This window comes from Haemaphysalis longicornis, unplaced genomic scaffold, assembly GCF_048455015.1.
Source record: "Haemaphysalis longicornis isolate Haplotype H1 unplaced genomic scaffold, Haemaphysalis longicornis Haplotype H1 scaffold_4, whole genome shotgun sequence".
Taxonomy (NCBI): domain Eukaryota; kingdom Metazoa; phylum Arthropoda; class Arachnida; order Ixodida; family Ixodidae; genus Haemaphysalis; species Haemaphysalis longicornis.
In genome coordinates this window covers 184,875,597-184,884,576 of record NW_027526361.1, presented here as the reverse complement: position 1 = coordinate 184,884,576, position 8,980 = coordinate 184,875,597, and the positions used below count along the sequence as shown (strand labels likewise).

Sequence of the window (8,980 nt, the reverse complement as noted above, 5' to 3'; positions counted from 1 at the left end):
AAGCTTTTGTGTAAACCTTTGGTAGCTATATAATTGTTACAAAATATTTTACTCTAAATATGGCAGCTTAAACTGAGAATATTTGCATTTAAAAACATTAAAATAAGTTTAAATTGATCATAAATTTTTAGCTGTTCTTACGCAAAACTGTACATGGGATATGAAGTGCACCACAAGGAGGGCTTTGGATTAGCTTTAGCAAATTTGGGACATTTAAGGTGCACTGAAATCTCTACACATGCGCTTTTTCACTTTCTGTATCCACCAGGAAAATGGCTGCCAATTTAGACAGCGATTCTAAATAGTAGTTGACGTGCATTTTAAAATAATCACAAACATTATAGCCACAAAATTAATTTTTACAAGTTGTAGACATTGCCCGTTACACCAGACATTGGACTACACTGTCAAGAGCTTTGACATCTACAAAGCAGGCTTATACTGGTAGAATGTTTCATACCATAATTACTGTGTGTTCAGAGCTCACGTGTGAAGTATGGATACTGCTGCTTCAGCAAGAACCGAGGATGAGCACCCTTCCTGGTTCTGAAAAAAAATAACAGAGGAAATGCCTTAAGCAGGATTCTGAAACGGGGTTGAATGAAACAAGAATGAACAAGAAATTCTTTCAAAACATGTAAAGCAATGCAAACAAATATTTATTTCAACTTATTTCTACAAAAGACCACCTCATGAAGACTGGTGATGGGGTGTTGGCTCAAAAAAAAGCAGAGAGCACTTATACAAATGCTACAGGGAGCCTTCGCAGCCAACAATTGTTTGAACACACCTAAACTAATCACTGTTCAACAAACTCATAAAAAATGTTTGAATGCATAAAAAACCAGTGGTAAACACAGGAAACAGTTAAAACAGAATGACGGCACAAGTTTGCCCCGTCGTTCTCTTCTGTGTCCTGGGTTTTCCTATGGTTTTTCATCCATTCAAACATGTACCAGCTAGCCCAGTCCAACGCCTTGGTATCATAAAAATATGGATAGTCAATCCTTACACAAAGTTGAAAAAAAAGAAAGTATAAAGTAGGTGACAAAATTAAAACGACAGCAAATTGGTTGGCTTTTAATTTTAAATGATAATATAAAAAATAATTGCATGAATGAAAGTGAGCAGCACGCGAAGTACCTTGTTGCTAGCCCGACATTCCACTTTGAAGCAAAATGTCCGCTTTCAACACTACATAGGCTAAACATGCAATGAGGCATTCCTTTAGGCACACAAAATATACCATAATTGTTAAAAAAGCTACGAATTAGTTGAAAAAACCTGACCACGACAAATTGGAATTAGTGACTAGATACAGTTTCAGAAATACACAGCGACATCATATAAAAATATATGGTTCCCATACAAAGATTGATCATAACAAAAATTCAGGACATTTATCAGACTGGCATCAATGTGCAAAGCAGCTTAATGAAGGAAGACGGTCTTCACTAAAAACATGTTAATATTGGGAGCTCATGTGCTTCCCTGCTAGTTGGGTGTGTAAACCCACTGACATCTTAACTAACCCGCCTGAATCATCACTTGATAGACATTGAGGAATTTTACGAATTGGTTTATTGTAGCCAGCTGTCTAGTTTATTTCCCTATTTTTCTTGGCATTTCGTGTCTAATTCTAAATTTGGTGACTAGATAGCTTTTACTATGGTCATGCACTGGTGACAACGAATATTTGATTTTACTTTAAAAAAATTTCAGTTTTGTTTTATTGCTCACCAGCCAACGATCTGAAATATCAGAGGTGCTTAAAACGTATGTTGGCATTTCCTTCCTGCAGTGTAGTACAACTAATCATGACTTTTACCATAATTTGTTCACAAATCGTAATATGTGGAAAGTATTCAGCTTAATGATAATGTCATTTCAGAAGCATGCACAATCAACAAGGCCTCAATGACTCTCATGACGTGGTCCACTTGTTTCTGTCACAAATAACCTGAGTGCAGACACATTCCACCGAAGACGAAGGTAACATGCCCTCTTGGGTGATGAATAGTTAAAAAGCCTTACGAGTAAATTTGCTGCTGAGCACGTGAAATTGTGGCATTAAAACAAAAGATCCCTCTGCGGCATCTTTCACTTGGAGGAGCGCTTGACCACAAACTTTGAGAAGCTGGAAAATGCTCCATGAACCGCTCCAGCCAGCAGAAACGATGCAGGACACAAGTTTGTAGGCGGACCGTTGGCATCCTGCGATTGTGAAGATATTTCTGTTTAGTAGATGCTCTTCTTTTTGTACCACTGTTTATTTCACCTTTAACAAGCAGCTGAACTCCTTAACGTTCGCATAATAAAATGCTGCAATGCGGAGCAGTTAGCAGAGTTACCTCAATTTTGCTTTTCTACGAATTAACACAATGTAGGTAATCTGCACAAAACTACAATCAAACTACAATTTTCACATACTGCACTGCTAACATCAGCATTTGACTGCTCAAGCACAAATACAGGTTAGACATGTGAGCAATCTGCTAAACGTATCCCCACAAACTGAACAATCAGGCATCAGAAATCGGCAAGGAAGGAGGTGTCACGTTTAAATGGCACTTTTTTTGTTCAAAACATAAACACCACCTGGAAGCTTGAAGCGTGAGAGGGGGTCTTTCACGCTGACAATGTCAGAACATAGCTTGCTAGTGGGCACCTGCACGATGTGCACAATGTGTTTCTTGAAAATGCGTGCGAAAGTTTGATTGACGTGTAGGACGAGAATTGCAGCACGTTTTGACACAGGCCTTGTGGACGCTTCTGCCTGCTAATGTCAATGTGGATTCTTGCTAGTCGCCCTCTTCGCTTCTTTCTGAATATAATACTTTAGGCATTATATTCAGGACAACGACTGCATCAAAACGTGCAGCAATTACCTACGTCCCACACATCGGTGAAACTCTCGCACACATTTTCAAGACACGCAGTGCATACATTGTGCATGTGCCCAATAGCAAGCTGCGTTCTGACATTGTCAGCGTGAGAGACCCCCTCTCACGCTCCAAGCTTCCGGGTATTGTTTATTAGATTCCATGCGCTGAATGCAAATCAGTGTACATTGGCGAAACGGGCAATCTGCACAGAAGATTAATGCAGCACTGGAACGAAGTGAACAAGGGCCATGCAAAAACAAGTCCACTGGCAGAGCACCGTGAGAGGACGGGACACGTGGTCAACTGGAACAAGACAAAATTACTGACAACTGAGTGCAATCTATCTTCTCGATTACTGCTCGAGTCCCTCATTGTTCAGACGACGCCCAACATTATCAACATAATGGATGGCAATCTGCACCATATCTATGCAAACTCATTGCGCCGCGTAATGCCCAATATATAGCTTCGTTTTCCACGACACATGCTCACCGTGAACAAGCAACAAACCGTTAAATGGCTTTCTTGACTTGGTCAGTGACCTACGTTTCATCACTGCAATAATGCTTTTACCTGCCTACACGGCATTCCGTCAAACACTGGACTACACCACATGAGCCATTGGCGTTCTTAACCTGCACCAGAGTATATAACCTTTCACTACTGCTATGAGATAGACCCATAAACGCACTTCAATATGGCCTTTATATTTAGCTCTTGGAAACATTATGTATAATTTTACCTTTAAGTTGCACCTGCTACAGCAGCTGGTACTATACCAAAAACATGAAAAAAAAACGGTGGTTTAACACGCCAAAGCTACACTTGGGATATGGGGAGCACTGTAGGGGAAGGCTTCGCATTAATTTTGACCATCTGGGTATTTTTGTGCGCATCGAAATCTCCAAACACGGGCGTCTTTACGTGTTGCCTCCATCTGAAAAGCGGCTACACCAAGCGGTATCTAACCGACATTCGCCTCCACAGCACACCACCCTAGCCACGGCAGTGGGTTAAACATATGAAATAAAGCGAGTTTTGGAGTGCAAATGAAAATATTAATCACACGTCTTATTTTCCCAATCGATGTACCTTTTGAAATCCACCATGCAATCCCCCCTCCCCTACCGGCCTACCAAAAAACCTTTGTCTCAAGAGGTAATCAGGCTGTTGTTAATGAAGTAAGTATTTACAATCCGAGACTTGCCACCGTTAAAGTCATGCACTTTGTTTTAGAGATAAGCGACATTAGCCATTTGCAGCACCAGGAGTTAATTGTGTTAAGATCAGATTGAAAGCATTGACGGTAGTAGTTGAAAGAAATTGTGTGATAAATTACAACATCATCTGCAAATAGACCTACATGGGAGGATATGCAACATGGAAGATAGACCAAGCAACCTGCCTGGGGGGACAACAAAGTGGCACGAGCAAAAGAAGTATATAGTTATTAGAAGTAAACTGCATTTGAGAAGAATGAAAATCTTTTGCTCAAGTGAGGACATTAGGGTGAAGTTTGAGAAGTAGTCTGTGGTGTGCAATGCGATTGAATGCTTTAGAAAAATCGAGAAAAACTACCGCAGTTTGTAAGCCTGTGTCAATGGATCAATGTAGATCGTGAACAAATCCTGAACGTTGTGTTTCTCAAGTAACCCTTGTGAAAACCGTGGTGATACTCGAACGTGATATTGTGATTTTATAAATAATTAGCGACCTGAGAGTGGATGAAATGTTTCCTGACCTTGCATATGGTGCTTGTTAGGGAAATTTAATGGTGAAGTACCGTCTCCAGATTTAAAGACTGGTGCTACCTCGACTATCTTCCAACCATTGAGATTAGTGCCTGTCATGAGAGACTGCGAAAAAAGCGCTGTCAGAATTCTACAGACTGCGGGATGTACTTTTCGGTATAGTATGATTATTACCAGTATGATCTGAAGTAGACCAGTTTGTATTGCAAGTTTAAAACCATATCGAAAGATCCTAAATGTTTGCTTGGCTTGATTACATACGAATACTTGCTTCAAAGTCAGTTCAATTTCTCTTCTTGCCCTTTAGTCGTCAGCCCCAGATTCTCTTCAATATCTCTGCTAAGCAATGACACGCTCCATACACACAGTACTGCTTCATGAAAATGTTTCAAATAATCAGAGGCCACAGCACTGCTAACAGGTATACATCATGGCAAGTTCCACAACATGCAATAGCTAACCTGAAAATACATAATCGGTGGGTGCACCGATAAGGCAGCAGTGCCTGGACCGATGTGTCGAGCAAATGCGCTGACTTCTGAACGGGTGGTCCAAGCGACCAGATGATGGATGAATGACCATTCCTGGCGGCAAAGCGTACGGAGCACCAACGAAAGGCCAGGCAGTACTTGGGTACAGCAGGTGCAGTGTCGGTTGGCCAAGGGAGGCCCTGGCAAAGCCTTTGAAACTGGACTGGAAGGCAGCTGACCCAGGACAGCCAGCAGCAGCACCTGCAGGTGCATAATCTGTGAGTGTGCTGACACTTGTTGAAATACAAGAAGAGCACACACAAAGCACGAATGCTTACATCAAGTAGATTTTTAATCGTTTAAAGACAGTAACCTCCAAGGCACTAATAAGAACATTCCCGGAACACCCCAAGTGAAATTTAGGTCACAGTAAGAATGTATTTATTAGACCCGCAGGTACTGTGAGTGGGGTATGCATGATGTATGCAAAGCTAGCTACTGAGCTAATTTGCATGGAACGCATGCTAGCAGCTCATCTGTATCCCTTGCTTTCAATCGGAACTGGTGTGTGATAGTTGAGGCTCCTCCATTTCAATGTCTGACTTGTATCTGCACGTTCAATTCTCCAATATAAATCGAGTTGAGTGAGTGCCTACAGCTTTCTTGTTAGTCTCTGTATGGCCTGCGGTTTTGCGAAAATGAGAACTTGCGAATTGGCTCAATTTTCTGCACTAATTTAAACAATACATATGCCTCTGATATCAAGCCCCAGACTTCCCGAGAGCTACTCTGACAGAATCGGCAGGCGCCTCGTAGGCGTTGTGAAATCTCCCCCACTACCCCGAGACTATGCTAACTCCCTGCGAGGCCACATGCGCGCATTTCACCTTCAATTTGCACGTATGTGAATTCTATACCTCTATGAACTCTCAGACGGGCGTCGTCATATTCGTGCCGGACTCGTGAAACTCGGCAACGTAAATTACCGCACTCGCTCGCTGGCGCGCGGCCCGAACTCTCTCACCGTTTCCGGTCCTTGCATACTATTTTCTCCACCTTGCCCTTTGTAAATTCTCATGCTTAACTACACCTCGTGCGCCCTCATCTCTTGCCTGCTTTTCTTCCAGCACAACTCCGTCAGCACCCGGTCGACGCGTACGCTGTCGGGGCGCGTTGGCGAGCGAGTACGGCAATTTCGCTGTTGTCGAGCTTCACGAGAACAGCACACATATCGCGGCCCGAAGACCGCGAGGCGTACGGTCGCCGGTCTCGCGAGCGCAATAGCTGCGAAGCGCACTGCACGGAATTCGTGAAGGGGGGGGGGGGGGGGGGGGGAGATTTCACAACACCTACGAGACGCCAGCCATGGAGTCACGTGTACGCGTTTTCACATGCACTTCCAGGGAACCTCCTGTTCATGTTGTTTCTTGGTATACCGCGGGTATTCACGAGGGAGGACTAATCACAGCGTTGTGCCACTCACGCGAAATTGCAACTGCGATCTGCAACCGCAAAGGCACTGTTTGAGAGACACATAAACAAACGCCCCGGTGTTAAAGAGCCTTGCGTGATGTGAAATTATTAGCAGCCGTGTACCATAGCGCGAGCATCGTAGCAAAGGTCTAGCTTCAGCGTAAATTGATGCTGACTTCTGCGGAAACGGTGGACTGGGCGCCAAACAAGTATACTAACTCACGTAGGCTCTCAGAGCAAACGAGATGGGGGTCTAGCGAATTACTGACCCATAAACGCCAGAACTCATTCCAACCAAATACAGAATAATAAAAAATGCGTACTTACCCGAGCAAAAACGACGTTTCCAACGTAAAATTCTCCTTCACTGTCGTCTTCATCTCGCGGACACACGAACACGCTTTGTTCTGATGCAATGTCATCCACTTTTGACGCGCAGTATTTTATCCGGCGATGATCGTTCTTCCGGGGTCCCCATGTTCAACACACGCGTAGGTTAGAAGGGTAGACATCACCCATAAAGCTTCTATAACTATGATTTAAGCTTGAAATAGATAAAACAGATTAAATCACGCCACCAACCACTCGGCACAAAACGCCATGAAAAAACACGCACAAAAGTGAGAGATAGTTGCCAGACTTCAAATGCAGCACCTCTAAGTTTGACGAAAATTGTGTTACTACTGTAATGTTGGTAATTATCTTTCTGCTTTCAAAGTCTGAAATGTGTTTATAACTTAAATTTAAGGTTTTTAAACACAAAAAGTGAATACACATAAAGTAATTGACATATATACTGATATTGTAAAGAGGTTTGACGTTTGTTTTGGTTTTGTTTTCACGGCGGGCTTCTCAAGAGAGAACGTGCGAGAAAACGAGCTACTTTGGGTTTAGGAAGAGGGCGGTAAATGTCGGCGTGATAGAAAGCAAGGACCAGGTGCTTACCCTGGTCGTTAAAAAAGGAGCTAATGAAACCCTCACGTAAAAAAAAAAAAACACGTTCGACGAGGAATCGAACCATTGACCTACAAAACAGTAAACGGACGCGATAACAAACAGCTATGTCGGCGGGCGGTGATCGAGGCGCCTAAAACAACTCTATACTTACGTAAGTTGTCAACGAATATTGTTGCTTGTGTCTAGTCATCGCCTCCTTTAACGATGGTCTAGTTTATGCTGCATTTTTGAAATTCTGGCTGTCCTAACGCTTGTTTCTCACGCACCGGTCTTGCAGACGAGGCCGCATTGCTAGCGCTGCAAGCGATTGAGCCAAAGCTCCATTATTTGACTCAAGAAAAGCTATCGCAGTCAACCCGACCTTTTCTGCGCAAGCCACGGCAGCCACGAAATAAATGGAATGTGCCGTTAGAATTATGGCGTTGATAACGCTTGTTTGACCGGCACCGTCTTGCAGACAAGCAACGTCGCTCTAATACTACAAGCGATGTCACTCCTGGCATCTCAGGCGCATCAAACCCATCGTGTAAAACGACTGCTAACAGTGCGAAAACCTCTGAGTTTGTAACAAGTGGGGATTTGCGGTGGCGGCGACGTAATAGGTACAGCAAGCAGGTAGGCAGAACAGCAGCGTAGGGTTACAACCTTTCCCCGAAAAAAAAAACGGGCCTTCCGGGGGGGGGGGGGGGAGGGAGGGGGATTGTGTTGAAAAAAGACGCCATGTTTTTTAACATGCAGTGACATTTATTGTAGTGTTTTCTTAGATTCTTAGAGATAAATCAACATAACGTTTGTACTGAAAGTGATTGAGAGCTTGGTTAATCGCTCTGCATGTGCTTCACTGAAAAGTAACCGCAATTGCTGACCGCGGCGGTAGAATTTCGTTATTTTGTTCTTCCCTTAGGTCCCCCTCCATCTGAGGCAGCGCGCTCGCCCGCGTATTTTCTCTGCTCGCGTGTCTTTGCGCCGCGTGTCGACATAGGCGTGCGCAGAGTTCTCAATTTGGGGGGGCAAAGTCTTACCGCTGCGCCCCCCCCCCCCCCCCCCAGAGCAACTCCCGACCTCTTCTCACTGAAGGCCTTGCGGTGCGAACGCAGTGCAAAGAGGGATGGTTATAAAATTTTTATTTCAATGTGATGGAATTGCAACACACACAAAATATTTCTGAGCAGAAATTTTACTTTCATGTGTTACATCGGCAAGGCATGGGGCAAATTTGGCGCCCCCTTCAGATGATTAGGGGGGGCGGCCGCCCCCCCTGCCCCCCCTGTGCGCACGCCTATGCTTGTCGACACGTATTTATCGTCTTAGTTGTTGAATTGACGCTTATAAAACGCCAAAACGGGCATAATCACGGCACAAAAGCCAAAAAACCGGCTGATGACGGCTGGTTTTAGATATGGACCGGCAACCGGCCCGCTGTTTAAAAAAACGGTCGGGCCGG

At 43.9% G+C, this 8,980-nt stretch overlaps 1 long non-coding RNA gene across 1 annotated transcript; it reads right to left on the bottom strand.

Moving 5' to 3' along the window:
• Nucleotides 1–1,047: 1,047 nt before the first annotated feature.
• On the bottom strand, nt 1,048–8,008 carry LOC144179566 (uncharacterized). The gene is made up of 3 exons (XR_013324284.1): nt 6,907–8,008; nt 5,098–5,367; nt 1,048–2,214 (listed from the first exon to the last, which is right to left on the bottom strand). It is a non-coding gene; the product is annotated as an uncharacterized LOC144179566 (long non-coding RNA).
• Nucleotides 8,009–8,980: the final 972 nt, after the last annotated feature.